Consider the following 15,252-nt stretch of genomic DNA (forward strand, 5'->3'; position numbering starts at 1 on the left):
TTCAAGGAGCTAAAGTGGGGCTAGCACATAGCAGAGCGGGGAGATACCTCCCTGCTCTGCTATAGCGGCGTTGCTGCAGTAGTAGCAGCCGCAGCAGCTGCTCGCGGCGCCATCGAAGGTGTCGCCGGGCCAGGGCGCTTTTAAAACAAGCAGGGGAAGGGAGCCAGCGCAGCGCTCCCTTCCACCTGCTGTACACCCCGGCCCTGCCACACAGTGTACAGCGATGCCATTCGTCAGAATGGCATCAACTCCTCCTCCTCACATGCACTCTGCGCTGTGAGGAGGAGGAGATAGAGCGCAAGCGCCGGAAAACCCGGCCATCACTCGGGACACATCCCGGTGATGGCCGGGTATTACCCGGCCCCATAGACTTCTATGGGAGCCGGGTGGCCGGGTACCCGGCCGAAGATAGAGCATGTCCTATTTTTTGACGGCCGGTTTCCCCGGACGTCAAAAAATCGGTCGTGTGAATAGCCCCATTAGGGGTCTATTATTCCTAATGCAGCCGGGTGCCAGCCGATTTATGAACAGCCGTCACCCGGCCGGGAAACCCTGTCGTGGGAATGAGGCCTAACGCAGCATGTGATTACGATTTTTATAAATATTATTCACTTGTATTAAATAGATTTCTACTACATGTAAACATAAAGGTTTTCTATATTTTCTTTGCTATCTTCTCTCTACCCCACATGGCCACTCTATGGTGATGCAGGTGGGGGCGCTATTTCACTGTTTACCTCCGGCAGCAGAAGGGCGAGGTGCAGCCCTGCCACACAACAACAATCCTGGTTCCGCAGTAGAATTTTCTGTTTTTTTGGTGTAAACTTTTTGCATAGATTTTCATTGTAGGATCTGTAGAAAGTGGAGCTGCCAGGAGATCGGAGACTTGATGAGATGGACGCATTCAGCCCCCGTCAGGAACATACTGGTTAGGTGAGTTGTCCCACCTCATAATATCCATGAAAAATGGAATATCATACCATCACTGCCAGGCAAAAGACTTTAAAACCTAATTTTTAATAAATATTAACTGTAAAAAAAATAATCAAATACCAATTAAATTTTACTACAAAACACATGGCACCTGGATCAGTGGTACAAGCATCTTTGGGGTACTCCAGCGGGTAGAGTTCATAGAACAGGGTATAATACTAGTAATACCAGTTCAGTATCCGGGCATAATAAACAATGAGTAGTCCCACCTCCCCTTTCTCATCCATATTAGGCTCTGTTCACATCTGCGTTGGGGTCCCGTTCAGACGTTCCGTCGGAGGTTTCCGTCAGAACGGGACCCTGAGCAGACACCGATGAAAACCAGGGGATTCCGTTTCCATCACCATCGATTTCAATGGTGACGGAGCCGGTGCCCGTGGTTTCCGTTTGTCTCTTTTGTGCACCGGACCCGTAGTTTTGCCGGAAGCAATAGCGTAGTCGACTACTGAAATCAATGGTGATGGAAACGGAAACCCCTGGTTTCCGTCGGTGTCAGTTTGTGTCTGCTCAGGGTCCTGTTCTGACGGAAACTTCTGACGGGAACGTCAGAACGGGACCCCAATGCAGATGTGAACAGAGCCTTAGGGCATGACCAGACGTGGCGGAATTGCTCTGAAATTCCGCTGTGGATAGTCCGCAGCAGAAATCCGCAGCGTACACGTTTCTCCATTGCTTTCCACAGCTTTTTAGTTGGGTTCGTTTACACGTTGCGGACAATTCCGCTGCGGAGCATAGGCTGCGGTGCGGAATTTGGTGTCCGCAGCATACACTGGCTGTTGCGGACGTGTAGCGGACTTGTTGCAGACTCATTGCGGAATTTCTCCATTGACTTCAATGGAGAGTGAAAATTCCGCAATGAAGTCCGCAGATGTTATGTGTGCTGCGGAGCGTACTGGTTTTACTAACATGATAGTTCTTCATTCTGGCTGGACCTATGTATCTCTAGGTCTACAGCCAGACTGAGGAAGTCAATGGGGCTCCCGTAATTACGGGTGACTACGTGTGTGCACCCGTAATTACGGGAGCGTTGCTAGGCGACGTCCGTAAATAGTCACTGTCCAGGGTGCTGAAAGAGTTAAGCGATCGGCAGTAACTGTTTCTGCACCCGGGACAGTGACTTCCGATCACAATATACATCAGCCTGTAAGAAAAATAGAAGTTCATACTTACCGAGAACTCCCTGCTTCTTCCTCCAGTCCGGCCTCCCGGGATGACGTTTCAGGCCATGTGACCGCTGCAGCCAATCACAGGCCAATCACAGGCTGCAGCGGTCACATAGACTGCCGCGTCATCCAGGGAGGTCGGGCTGGATGTCGAAAGAGGGACGCGTCACCAAGACAACGGCCGGTAAGTATGAATTTATTTTTCTTTTACTAGGGAAAGGGCTGTCCCTTCTCTGTATCCTGCACTGATAGAGAGAAGGGAAGCCCTTTCCCCCTCAATACGCAACGGCCAGTCCGCATCAATTTAATGCCCATTTTAGGCAAAGCCGCGACAGAATCTGCAACGCAGATTATGTGCGCCATTGATGCGGACAGTGTGTGCAGAACTCCGCCACGTCTGGTCATGCCCTTAGACTGTCACACAGAAACCTCTGCATGTTCTTTATATCCACAATTTCTAGTTATAATCCCTCCTCATCGGGCTGCAGCGGCCAAACCGCAGGAGAAGTGGGGGGTGTGAACATCATCTTAGGCAGCCTTGGCTGGAATTACAGCTGGGATTGGATAGAGTAGGTCACATGTGGACACGAAGTCCCTGTTTACACACCATGTTTTTTGCAGGTGGAAAAATCTGCCTCAAAATTCCTTCTGCCTCTTTTTTGACGCCTTTTTCGACCACGGCCATTGAGCACCGCATGCAAAAATGCTGCGAAAACCGTTTTCTTTGCCTCCCATTGATGTCAATGGGAGGTCAGAGACGGAAACGCTTGAAGAAAGGGCTTGACGCTGCTTTTTCCTGTGAGTGTTTTTTTCTCGTGGTAAAAACGCCTCTGCTTCCCATTGAAATCAATAAGATTAGTTTTCGGACGTTTTTTGATGCGGTTTTCGATGCGGTTTCCACGTCAAAAACGCTCCAAAAACTCTGTGTGAACTAGGCCTAATATTTCTCCATATATTACATGTGGATTTTGCAGCATATTTGGCTGTGCATCCTTTGCATTACATCTACTGCAGATTGTTACTGCTGCAAGTTTATGGAGTTTTCTAGAACCCTATTCACATTCATACTTCATGTGTCAATTTGACCATGGAAATCTGCAATAAATATGTAACATGTGAACATAGACTTAGGGGCTACACGTGATGTTTCAGGCTACATTTACACGCTGCAACCAGGTTACATCACACTTGTCTTCTCTCCCAGATTGTCCTGGAGACTTCCAAACTAGGGAAGATCTTACTTGATGTAGCTGCATAAAGGAAGGCACTCTGCTGGGACTATTTGTGAGGGGGAACTCTGCTTGTAGTGGTTATTGGGGGCCGTCTGCTGGGACTATTTGTGAGGGGGAACTCTGCTTGTAGTGGTTATTGGGGGCCGTCTGCTGGGACTATTTGTGAGGGGGAACTCTGCTTGTAGAGGTTATTGGGGGCAGTCTGCTGGGACTATTTGTGAGGGGGAACTCTGCTTGTAGTGGTTATTGGGGGCACTCTGCTGGGACTATTTGTGAGGGGGAACTCTGCTTGTAGAGGTTATTGGGGGCACTCTGCTGGGACTATTTGTGAGGGGGAACTCTGCTTGTAGAGGTTATTGGGGGCAGTCTGCTGGGACTATTTGTGAGGGGGAACTCTGCTTGTAGAGGTTATTGGGGGCCGTCTGCTGGGACTATTTGTGAGGGGGAACTCTGCTTGTAGTGGTTATTGGGGGCACTCTGCTGGCACTAATTATTGGAGGCACTTTGCTGGGACTATTTGTGAGGGGGAACTCTGCTTGTAGAGGTTATTGGGGGCAGTCTGCTGGGACTATTTGTGAGTGGGAACTCTGCTTGTAGAGGTTATTGGGGGCAGTCTGCTGGCACTAATTATTGGAGGCACTTTGCTGGCAATATGGGTTATTGAGGGGTCTCTGCTGGTAGTGTTGTTTATGAAGGGGCAGTATACTGGCCCTGTTTAACCCCTTCCCGACATTTGCCGTACATGTACGTCATGGAAAGCATTGACTTCCCGCATCTTGCCGTACATGTACGCCGAATGTTTGGGACCGGCTCAGAAGCTGAGCCGGTGCCATCATCACCGGATCTCAGCTGTATCTTACAGCTGACATCCGGCTGTAATGGCGGGGACCGAAATTAGCTTCGATCCCCGCCATTAACCCCTTAAGTGCAGCGCTCAAACGCGATCGCTGCACTTAAGGTGTTTGCAGCTCATCGGAACCCCAGTAATGAAATTGCCGGGGTTCCGGTGGCTGCAATGGCAACCGGAGGCCTAATACTGGCCTCCCGGTTTGCCTAGCACCGAAGCCGGTCAAGATCCGCCCGGCGGCGGAGCCTGATCGGCTTCCGTAGCTGCCGGCAAGATGGCGCCGGGTCAGGAGCTGATCCGGCGTCATCAGCGGTGGAAGTCAGCTGTACTGTACAGCTGACATCCACCTGTAACGGCAGGAACCGGAGCTAGCTCCGATCCCTGCCATTAACCCCTTCGATGCAGCAATCGAAAGCGATTGCTGCATCGTAGCGGTTACTAGCAGATCGCCAGCCCTGACAGGCAATCAGGACTGGCGACTGCTGTTATGGCAACAGGAGACACAATGGTCTCCTGCTCTGCCATTACGGAAGCCGATTTAGGCCCCGCCGGGAGGCGAAGCCTAATCGGCTTGCTGTCAGTGAATGACTGACAGATCTAATACATTGCACTACATAGGTAGTGCAATGTATTAGAAAAAAAAAAATCTGACCGTTGGACCTTCAAGTCCCCTAGTGGGACTTGAGAAAAAGTGTAAAAAAAGTGTAAAAAAAAGTGCAAAAAATAAAAGTTTGAAAACAATAAAAGTTTCAAGTAATCAAATAAAACACAATCGCCCTTTTACACTTATCAAGTCCGTAACGACCTGAGGTATCAAAATATTATATTATTTATTGCACGCGGTGAACAGCGTAAAAAAAACGTAAAAAACGTTACCAGAGTTTCTGTTTTTTAGTCACTTTGCCCTACAAATATTGGAATAAAAAGTGATCAAAAAGTCGCACGTATCCAAAAATGGTACCTATAAAAACTATAGCTCGTCTCGCAAAAAACAAGCCCTCATACACCTCCGTCGACAAAAAAAGTAAAAAGTTATGGTTCTCACAACTTGGCGACAGAAAAAATACATTATTTTTACAGAAGTAATTTTATTGTGCAAAAAGTTGTAAAACATAAAAAAGTTCTATAAATTAGGTATCGCCGGAATCGTACTGACCCGCAGAATGAAGGTAACATGTAATTTATAACGCATGGTGAACACTGTATAAAAAAAAGCTATGCCAGAATTGCGTTTTTTTGTTTACCTGGCCTTCCAAAAAATAGGATAAAAGGTGATCAAAAAGTTGCATGTACCCCAAAATGGTACCAATAATAACTACAGCTCGTCCCGCAACCACCCAGCCCTCATACCGCTACGTCTATGAAAAATAAAATTAGTTATGGCTCCAATAAGTCAGGAAATAAAAAAATATGCAGTTGTGCCCGAGGGGAACATTTCTTCTGTTTGAAGAGGCGATTTATCAAGGACCTAAAATTAGGGAACCAGGAAAGGGAGGGCCCAAACATATCCGCTGGAAGCGACGGTGCCCGTATTATACCAGGACAACACTTCACAGCAAAATTCCCCAAACTGCAAAGGCGCGGAGTGTGGACCAAAAGGGGGATAATAAAGGACGCCATATATCAGTGCGACACTGGCCTGTGTAGAAAGGATTGCTTCACAGCGTAACACACATCTATGGATCATTTTATTGTTTTTTTTTACCCCATTATTATACCACCTGACTATGCCCCTTATATACTCCGCCCCGCTTACATATGCCCCACATTATAAACGGAAACACCAGTAAGACTCCAAACAAAAATATTACCAAGCAAATTCTGCGCTCCAAAAGCCAAATGGCATTTCCTCCCATCTGAACCCTACAGCGTGCCCAAACAGCAGTTTCCTTCCACATATATGGCATCGTCATACCCGGGAGAACCCTTTTAGCAATTTTTGGGGTGTGTGTCTCCAGTGGCATAAGCTGGGCACGACATATTTGCCACTGAATGGCATATCTAGAGAAAAATATAAATTTTTAATTTGCACCATCCACAGAGCATTCATTTATGGAAAAGACACGTGGGGTGAAAATGCTCACTACACCCCTTAACAAATGCCTTGAGGGGTGCAGTTTCCATAGTGGGGGTCACTTCTCAGGGGTTTATTTTTATTATTTCACATCTGAGCCTCTGCAGTTGTGAACCAATACTTTGTAAATCGCCAAATTAGGCCTCAATTTTACATGGTACGCTTTCACTCCTGAGCCTGGTCGACTGTCCAGGCAAGAGATTAGGGCCACATGTAGGATGTTTCTAAAACCAGGAAACCCAGCATAATAATTAGAGAGCTGTCTTGTTATGGTGGCACAAGCCGGGCACCACATATTGTCCACATATCTGTGGAAAAAATCCCATTTTCACTCTGCAACATCGAGTTCACACTAATTTCTACAAAACACCTGCAGGGTTAACATGCTCACTACACCCCTAGGTAAATGCATTGAGGGGTGTAGTTTCCAAAATTGGGTCACTTCTGGGGGGTTTCCACTGTTTTGGGCCCACAGGCGCCCGAAAACCAATCCAGCAACATCTGCACTCCAAATGGCGGTCCTTCCCTTCTGAGCCCTGCCGTTTGCCCAAACAGCAGTTTATGACCACATGTGGGATATTGCCGTACTCGGTAGAAATTGCTTTACAAATGTTGGGTTCTTTTTTTTCCTTTATTTGTTGTGAAAATGAAAAAATGTGCGCTAAAGCTACGTCTTATTGAAGAAAAAGGATTGTTTTTATTTTCACTGCCCAATTCTAATCAATTCTATGAAACATCTGTGGGGTCAAAATCCTCACTACGCCCCTAGATGAATTCCTCAAGAGGTGTAGTTTCCTAAATGGAGTCACTTTTTGGGCGTTTTCATTGTTTTTTCCCCTCAGGGGCTTTGCAAATGTGACATGGCCGCCGCAAACCATTCCTGCTCAATGTGATCTCCAAAAGCCAAATAGCGCTCTTTCCCTTCTAAGCCACGCCGTGTCTCCAAACAGCTGTTTATTACCACATGTGGGGTATTGTTTTACTCGGGAGAAATTGCTTTACAAATTTTGTGGTGCTTTTTCTCCTTCAGTCCTTGTGGAAATGAGTAAAAATAAGCTAAACCTACATTTTCTTTGAAAAAATGTAGATTTTTATTTTCAGGGCCTACTTCCAATAATTTCTGCAAAAAACCTGTGGGGTCAAATCGCTCACTATACCCCTAGATAATTTCCTCAATGGGTGTAGTCTCCAAAATGTGGTCACTTGTGGGGGGTTTCCACTGTTTTGTCTCCTCAGGGACTTCGTAAATGTGACATGGCCTCCGCAAACCATTCCTGCTAAACTTGAGCTCCAAAAGCCAAATAGCGCTCTTTCCCTTCTCAGCCCTGCCGTGTGTCCAAACAACCGTTTATTACCACATGTGGGGTATTGTTTTACTCGGGAGAGATTGGTTTACAAATTTTACGGTGCTTTTTCTCCTTCAGTCCTTGTGGAAATGAGAAAAAATTAGCTAAACCTACATTTTCTTTGAAAAAATGTAGATTGTCATTTTCAGGGCCTATTTCCAATTATTTATGCAAAAAACCTGTTGGGTCAAAACGCTCACTATACCCCTAGGTAATTTACTCAATGGGTGTAGTTTCCAAAATGGGGTCACTTGTGGGGGGTTTCCACTGTTTTGTCCCCTCAGGGGCTTTGTAAATGTGACATGGCCTCCGCAAACCATTCCTGCTAAACTTGAGCTCCAAAAGCCAAATAGCGCTCTTTCCCTTCTCAGCCCTGCCGTGTCTCCAAACAACCGTTTATTACCACATGTGGGGTATTGTTTTACTCGGGAGAAATTGCTTTACAAATTTTTCTCCTTTAGTTCTTGTGGAAATGAGAAAAAAAATCGCTAAACCTACATTTTCTTTGAAGAAATGTTGATTTTAATTTTCACGGTCTACTTCCAATAATTTCTGTAAAAAAACTGTGCGGTCAAAATGCTCACTGTACCCCTAGATAATTTCCTTGAGGTGTGTAGTTTCCCAGATGGGGTCACTTTTGGGGGATTTTGACTGTTTTGGCACTGCAAGAGCCCTTCAAACCTGGCATGGTGCCTAAAATTGATTCTAACAAAAATAAGGCCCCAAAATCCACTAGGTATTCCTTTGCTTCTGAGGCCGGTGTTTCAGTCCAGTAGCACGCTACGGCCACATGTGGGATATTTCCTAAAACTGCAGAATCTGGGCAATAAATATTGAGTTGCATTTCTCTGGTAAAACCTTCTGTGTTATAAAAAAAATTGTACTAAAAATTTATTTCTGCAAAAAAATATGAAATTTGTAAATTTCACCTCTACTTTGCTTTAATTCCTGTGAAATGTGTAAAGGGTTAAGACATTTTCTAAATGCTGTTTTGAATACTTTGAGGGGTGAAGTTTTTAAAATGGGGTTACTTTTTGGGGGTTTCTAATATATAAGGCCCTCAAAACCACTTCACAACTGAACTGGCCCCTGTAAAAATGGCCTTTTGAAATTTTCTTGAAAATGTGAGAAATTGCTGCTAAAGTTCTAAGCCTTGTAACGTCATAGAAAAATAAAATGATGTTCAAAAAACGATGCCAATCTAAAGTAGACATATGGGGGATGTTAATTAGCAACAATTTTGTGTGGTATAAGCATCTGTCTTACAAGCAGATACATTTAAATTGGGAAAAATGCTAATTTTTGCAATTTTTCGCTAAATTTTGGTGTTTTTCACAATTAAATACTGAACATATCGAGCAAATTTTGCCAGTAACTTAAAGTCCAATGTGTCACGAGAAAACAATCTCAGAATCGCTTGGATAGGTGAAAGCATTCCGGAGTTATTACCACATAAAGTGACACATGTCAGATTTGAAAAATGAGGCTCTGTCAGGAAGGTCAAAAGTGGCTAAAGAGGGAAGGGGTTAAGGGACAATACTCTGCTGGCACTGTATGGGGGCACTCTGCTTACTCTAATGATGGGGTCGCTCGCTGATAACTGAGGCTTCTTAGCTGTCCTTATGGGTGGCATTTACATAGGAAAGAAATTCTCAAACCACATCTCAAATCTCCCTGTAGTTGATTCTAAAAACAGACAAGTACGGCTCAGAAAAACGGCTGCAAACAAATAACCATTGATGTGAATGGAAATGAACAAAATCTTTTTTGCTTTCTGTGATTATTATTGACATGTTTTATAAGACATGTTACATCTCGTGTTATACACAGCAGGAGGCAACAGCACACGTCTTATCACACAGGAAGAGGAAATACATCAGAAAGGAAACAGGAAGAGGAAGAGCAGCCATGTCATACAGGAAATACAGGGAAGTGACATCATCACAGGAGGTAACAGCACACGTCTTATCACACAGGAAGAGGAAATACATCAGAAAGGGAAACAGGAAGAGGAAGAGCAGCCATGTCATACAGGAAATACAGGGAAGTGACATCATCACAGGAGGTAACAGCACACGTCTTATCACACAGGAAGAGGAAATACATCAGAAAGGAAACAGGAAGAGGAAGAGCAGCCATGTCATACAGGAAATACAGGGAGTGACATCATCACAGGAGGTAACAGCACACGTCTTATCACACAGGAAGAGGAAATACATCAGAAAGGAAACAGGAAGAGGAAGAGCAGCCATGTCATACAGGAAATACAGGGAGTGACATCATCACAGGAGGTAACAGCACACGTCTTATCACACAGGAAGAGGAAATACATCAGAGAGGGAAACGGGAAGAGGAAGAGCAGCCATGTCATACAGGAAATACAGGAAGTGACATCATCACAGGAGGTAACAGCACACGTCTTATCACACAGGAAGAGGAAATACATCAGAGAGGGAAACGGGAAGAGGAAGAGCAGCCATGTCATACAGGAAATACAGGAAGTGACATCATCACAGGAGGTAACGTATATCCTGTGTGCGGGGACCCCAGAAATATGATGAGACTGACGTATCAGGGCTGATACATAGTAATGTTATGTTAATGTGATGTCATTATATATAATTACGTGTGTGTTTAGGCTGTGCTTATATATGTTAGTAGGTCGGACCAGAAGGATCGCGTGTTCTGTATACAAGCTCCAGATAAGAAGAACATGGATCAGCACAACAACACCAGCGCTCCTGGGACTGCGCTCCAACCACACAGCATTTCATCCGGAGGATCGACTGTTCCGTAGTCCAAAACGTGGCTTCTCGGGTTCTATTCCTACAATGGAGGAAAAAGTCAATTACATATTTTCAGTAATTATTGTTACAATATCTCCATTAAGGAAATCTCATGTATGGAATATTTTTTTGTATCACCTTAACTTCTGGTTACACCTGAAATGCCCTATAAGGGTATTTAGATATCATAGAGGGGGTATCACGCTGGAGACCCTCTCTATGACCCAAATGGAAGCTCTGCGCCACCTCTGTCCAGAGGCTGTGTGTGGTATTGCAGCTTTTCTGTATTGAAATGTATAGGGCTAAGCTGTCCACACACCGCACATCACCTGTGGACAGGTCTGGCTCTGTTTTTGGAAGACGTCAGCTCTATTTTTCTGATTATGTACAACCCCTTTAATGAAATAATCTCTTTAGAGGGTTTTCTCCATCTCAGACGTTTATGTGATATCCACCTATGCGCATGCACGCAGATCTCTCCGTTCTGTACTATGGGAGTTACACAAATAGTTCAACAGCGCTCAGCTGTTTCCGAAACTTCCATAGAACAGAATAGAGAGAGGGACGTGCGAGGCCTTTCCCAAGTCATTCTCCACCTGGAATCAGCAGCCATTAGACGGGACAGGGATCTGGGAACAAAGCAGGACAGGGTCAGGGAGAGACCTCCGTTTTCCACATCGGTGTGAGTCCCAGAGAAATAGTAAGATGGGAGTACCCCTTTAAATAAAACTTCTTGGTGATGATCCATTTTCTTAAGGTGTTAATTAAACTATGGACAGTGGGGGCGAAGAACCCGCACCCAAAATATCTATACTGGAGTGACATGCGTGTTACTAACGCTGTATACAAGCTCCCCCCGTATAACAGACAGGACCCTCACTGAGACTTTGTAGGGGCTCCTAGAGACAAATATATATTGATGTACAGACATTTTCCCCTCCGTTATTGTGCAGCGAGACCTCCCCCCATATAACAGGCAGGCCCCTCACTGAGACTTTGTAGGGGCTCCTAGAGACAAATATATATTGATGTACAGACATTTCCCCCCCCCCCCCGTTATTGTGCAGCGAGATCTCCCCCCGTATAACAGACAGGCCCCTCACTGAGACTTTGTAGGGGCTCCTAGAGACAAATATATATTGATGTACAGACATTTCCCCCCCCCCGTTATTGTGCAGCGAGACCTCCCCCCATATAACAGGCAGGACCCTCACTGACCCCCTGGACAGACACATAGGCCTGAATATATTTATATCTTTATATTTTCCATTATTCACCTGCAGGAAATGTTATTATTAGAAATGGGGAGAAATACTTTGTGTTTTTTTCATTTCTGATGTTATTTTTGTTACTTCTCAGGTATAAGGAGAAAAGTATCCGGCACAGACAAGATGAGACGTGGATGAAGATGTGCGGAGGACTGTACCCCACCGGGAAAGAGCGGGCTGTCACTGGTATTACCATGGGGCAGATTTACTAAGGCCTCATGCACACGACCGTAGTGAGGTGCATTGACTGTGACTTACGGCTCGTACGTCCGCGGAGTGTCACCCACGGCCGCCCACAAATCGCGGGCCGTGCATATGACCGCGTGCATTATTTTCTATGAGCCTGTACCGCAAAACACGACCGTAATAAGACATGTCCGTTGTTTTTGCGGTCCCGGTTCCTGGGCAATGCACGGACCGTGGAAACCAAGGTCGTGTGCATGGGCCCATTGAAATGAATGGGGCCGCAATTCACCTGCAGATTTGCGGGTGAATTGCGGCCGCAAAAATAAGTTAGTGTGCATGGGGCCTAAAACTATCTGAGTTTTACACAGTGTAAACTGATACAAGGAAGTCAGAAACTGCGCCAAATTTATCACAGTGGTGCACGATGTATGATAGATTTTACTAGACATGTTAGACACTTTTCTCTTCCTTATACCACCTCTTGGTTGGCTTAGTTTAAGACACGCCCCTTTATTCTAGGCCACACCCCTTGTCAAGAACGCCGCAAAATGTGTCTAAAACAATTAATAAATATGGCGCACAACATGCACGCCATAATTCTGGCTCAATTTGAATAGTAAATCTGCCCTACTATGAATGTAATATAAATTTGGGGTTAGTATTCAGGGCATATTCCCTATTTAAAGAATTGATAAGAGTCGGGAATCCTTCAGCTTAGTCCATTCTCTCTACTATCAGTCAGTACAGGGAGTAGTAGTACATAGAAAACATTACATGGTCACCATGTCAGCTTTATTCTGCCTGCACTGACAGCACAAAGTCTTTGTGTACCAGATATTCCCTGTATTCTGTCCTCACTATAAAAACCATGCAGTAAGGACAGTATAGAGGGAGGGTATCGCCTGCAGAAGTGATCTAAGTAAGTATGGCACGTGACCACTGTGGCCAGTGATTGACTAGTGCGATCATGTGCCGATACGGGACATCACTGGTCCAGCCTATGTAAACAGGCCGGCAGGGGATTGTGAACCGCCGGCACTGGAGCCGCAGAGAATTAGAAGGTGGGTATTTGCTAAATGGTGCAATTTTCAGTTTGAATTACAATTTTTATAAAGCCTGGAAAACCCCTTTAATACCAAACCCTAAAATGTATTCAGACCCCGGACAAATCCCCTTTATGTGCTTCCCGCTCCTTCAGCAGCTCTGGGTCCCATTCGGCTCCGGACCCCACCTCTGCTGGCTGAGCCAGGAGCTGTTAGTGATATTGGCCTTTACATATTGGAGTAATCCAATAGATAACAGCTAATTTTTTAAATAAAATCCTGCGATGTAGTTTGGGTGGGCACTGCGCCTTTGATTGCATGGCAAATTTTTCTTGGAGTTCCCCTTTAAAAATTGGTAAGCGGCGGGTAACACAAATACTTCACACGGGGACAGTAAAGTAAAGCCCATTTTATTTTGACTGTGTTTCTGGACCGGACAGGTCCGGGACTAAACTTGACTGGTCCCTTCGTCAGGTTAAGATCAGATAAAGGGACCAGTCGTGCCAGAAACGTGTATTTAAATAAAATTCTACCATCACTTGGCGCCCTATCTGTCCCCGTTTTGAAACCTTTGTGTTAACCGCATCTTAGTTGAGCAGATTTACTTGTGAATTTTGTATCTTAGTTGAACATAGAACGCACTACCTACCTACCTGGCAGACAAAGGGTCTTGGTGTGGGTCACGGGGAATATCTTCAAGAGAGCAACTCTTCACTAGGACATTTTATTTATTCTTGTTTCAGAACTGAAGGGAATGTACCGTACATCAGCAGGAGGAAGCCCCGGTGTCGAGAACGTCAGCCATGGAAAGGGATGTGCCAGATCAAGGCCTGAAAGCTAAAGAGGCAGCAGATATGAACCACTAATGTCCATCTAAGAATGCCGGAACGTCATCCGTCCACACCTCCTCCTTCCCATCCCCCACTGTCCAGAAGGGGATTTTAAGATCCATCCAATTAAAAGACAACTGTCCAGAAGTCTTTGAAAATGAAGCCTTGTCCATGATTTGCAGGGCTGCGGTGAAGTACAATGGTTTTGGGTGTTTAATGGCAAGTCTCTTCAGATGCCCGGCAATGGACTTCCTCCCCTCGTCCTGTTTGGTAGGGTCTCTGCACTCCCTTTCCTGTAGAACAGCTGCCCCTACAGATTCCCAAGGCCATCCATATTTTTTTCCTGTCTGGCTGATAGCAACACATGTCAATAAAAACATACCTCAATGTATTTATTGTATTTCTAATAAAAATGGATAGACAAATACATAAAAATAATTTGTTTTAATTCCAAAGAACAATCATGAAATCTATATTATACCTGTGTAATCAATTGTGGACATGGTCACTGATTCATTGAAGAATGAGTAGGCTGGGTAACCCGTGGAGTAACATCCAAACAAGAAAGACATCTTCCTGCTACAAAAACAGAGGTCATAATCAGGACGAACGTACACCACCATACAACAAAGTCCAGCAAAGAGATCCCCCAGCCTGAGACATACTGTACTCCGTGTCAGAAGAACAAGAAGCTACAAAAAGAGAGACAACTGCATCCAGTCGATGTTCTTATCAACCAAGAGGTTTAAAAGGTGGGAAGACTAATTTACATTTTTTTTCAAGGTATTACCCTAGGGAGCGCTCCTGTTAACATCTTTTTCTCACACTGTATTTTCCTAAGGTACTGTATACATTTCACTCATTAATGCTGACCTAGCCAAGTGAGCACACAAAAAAGTAAGCCTGCACACCCAAATAGAGTACCAACCATCTACACATCATGCCAATAAAGGAGTTTTGCCTTTGCACAGCGCTCCAAGGGGAGCACAATACAACTTCAATACTGCAAATACCTAACCTGAACGTCACATCTGCACCTTCCTCTTCTCTTTTGAAGATGTTAGTGTACAGAGTAGTAGGGGAATTGACCAGACATGATGTGCTGCCTCGTGGACTGTCCTATATTTCCAGAGCGAAGGAAAGATATGTGGTCTGGCCAGTTGTAGACTTCATCCCTAACATCTGACACAGACCAAAATAAGTATTCGGCACTCAAAGCTAAAGTTTTAAGAAATCTCAAGTGCGCCAACTACAGTGGTCAGCCGCCATTCGGAACGAAGCGCCAACTACTGTATGTACCAGCAACCAGAACGGCACCTTGCCTGATGAAGGTCATGTAATGACCGAAGCGTCGCACTAAGGCTGAGTTCACACGAGCATGTTATGTCCGTAATGGAAGGAACGTATTTCGGCCGCAAGTCCCAGACCGAACACTCTGCAGGGAGCCGGGCTCCTAGTATCATAGTTATGTATGATGATAGGAG

General features: G+C 45.1%; 1 long non-coding RNA gene across 2 annotated transcripts; it reads left to right on the forward strand.

Moving 5' to 3' along the window:
• The first annotated feature begins 545 nt into the window (after positions 1-545).
• LOC142698005 (uncharacterized) lies at positions 546-14,186 on the forward strand. Of its 2 annotated transcripts, XR_012865637.1 has the most exons (5): positions 546-933; positions 9,486-9,720; positions 10,314-10,516; positions 11,801-11,895; positions 13,682-14,186. It is a non-coding gene; the product is annotated as an uncharacterized LOC142698005 (long non-coding RNA). The 2 variants fall into 2 exon arrangements; XR_012865638.1 differs by lacking the exons at positions 546-933; positions 9,486-9,720 and adding an exon at positions 9,734-10,174.
• The last annotated feature ends 1,066 nt before the right edge of the window (positions 14,187-15,252 follow it).

Source organism: Rhinoderma darwinii, assembly GCF_050947455.1.
Source record: "Rhinoderma darwinii isolate aRhiDar2 chromosome 11 unlocalized genomic scaffold, aRhiDar2.hap1 SUPER_11_unloc_14, whole genome shotgun sequence".
NCBI classification, from domain to species: domain Eukaryota; kingdom Metazoa; phylum Chordata; class Amphibia; order Anura; family Rhinodermatidae; genus Rhinoderma; species Rhinoderma darwinii.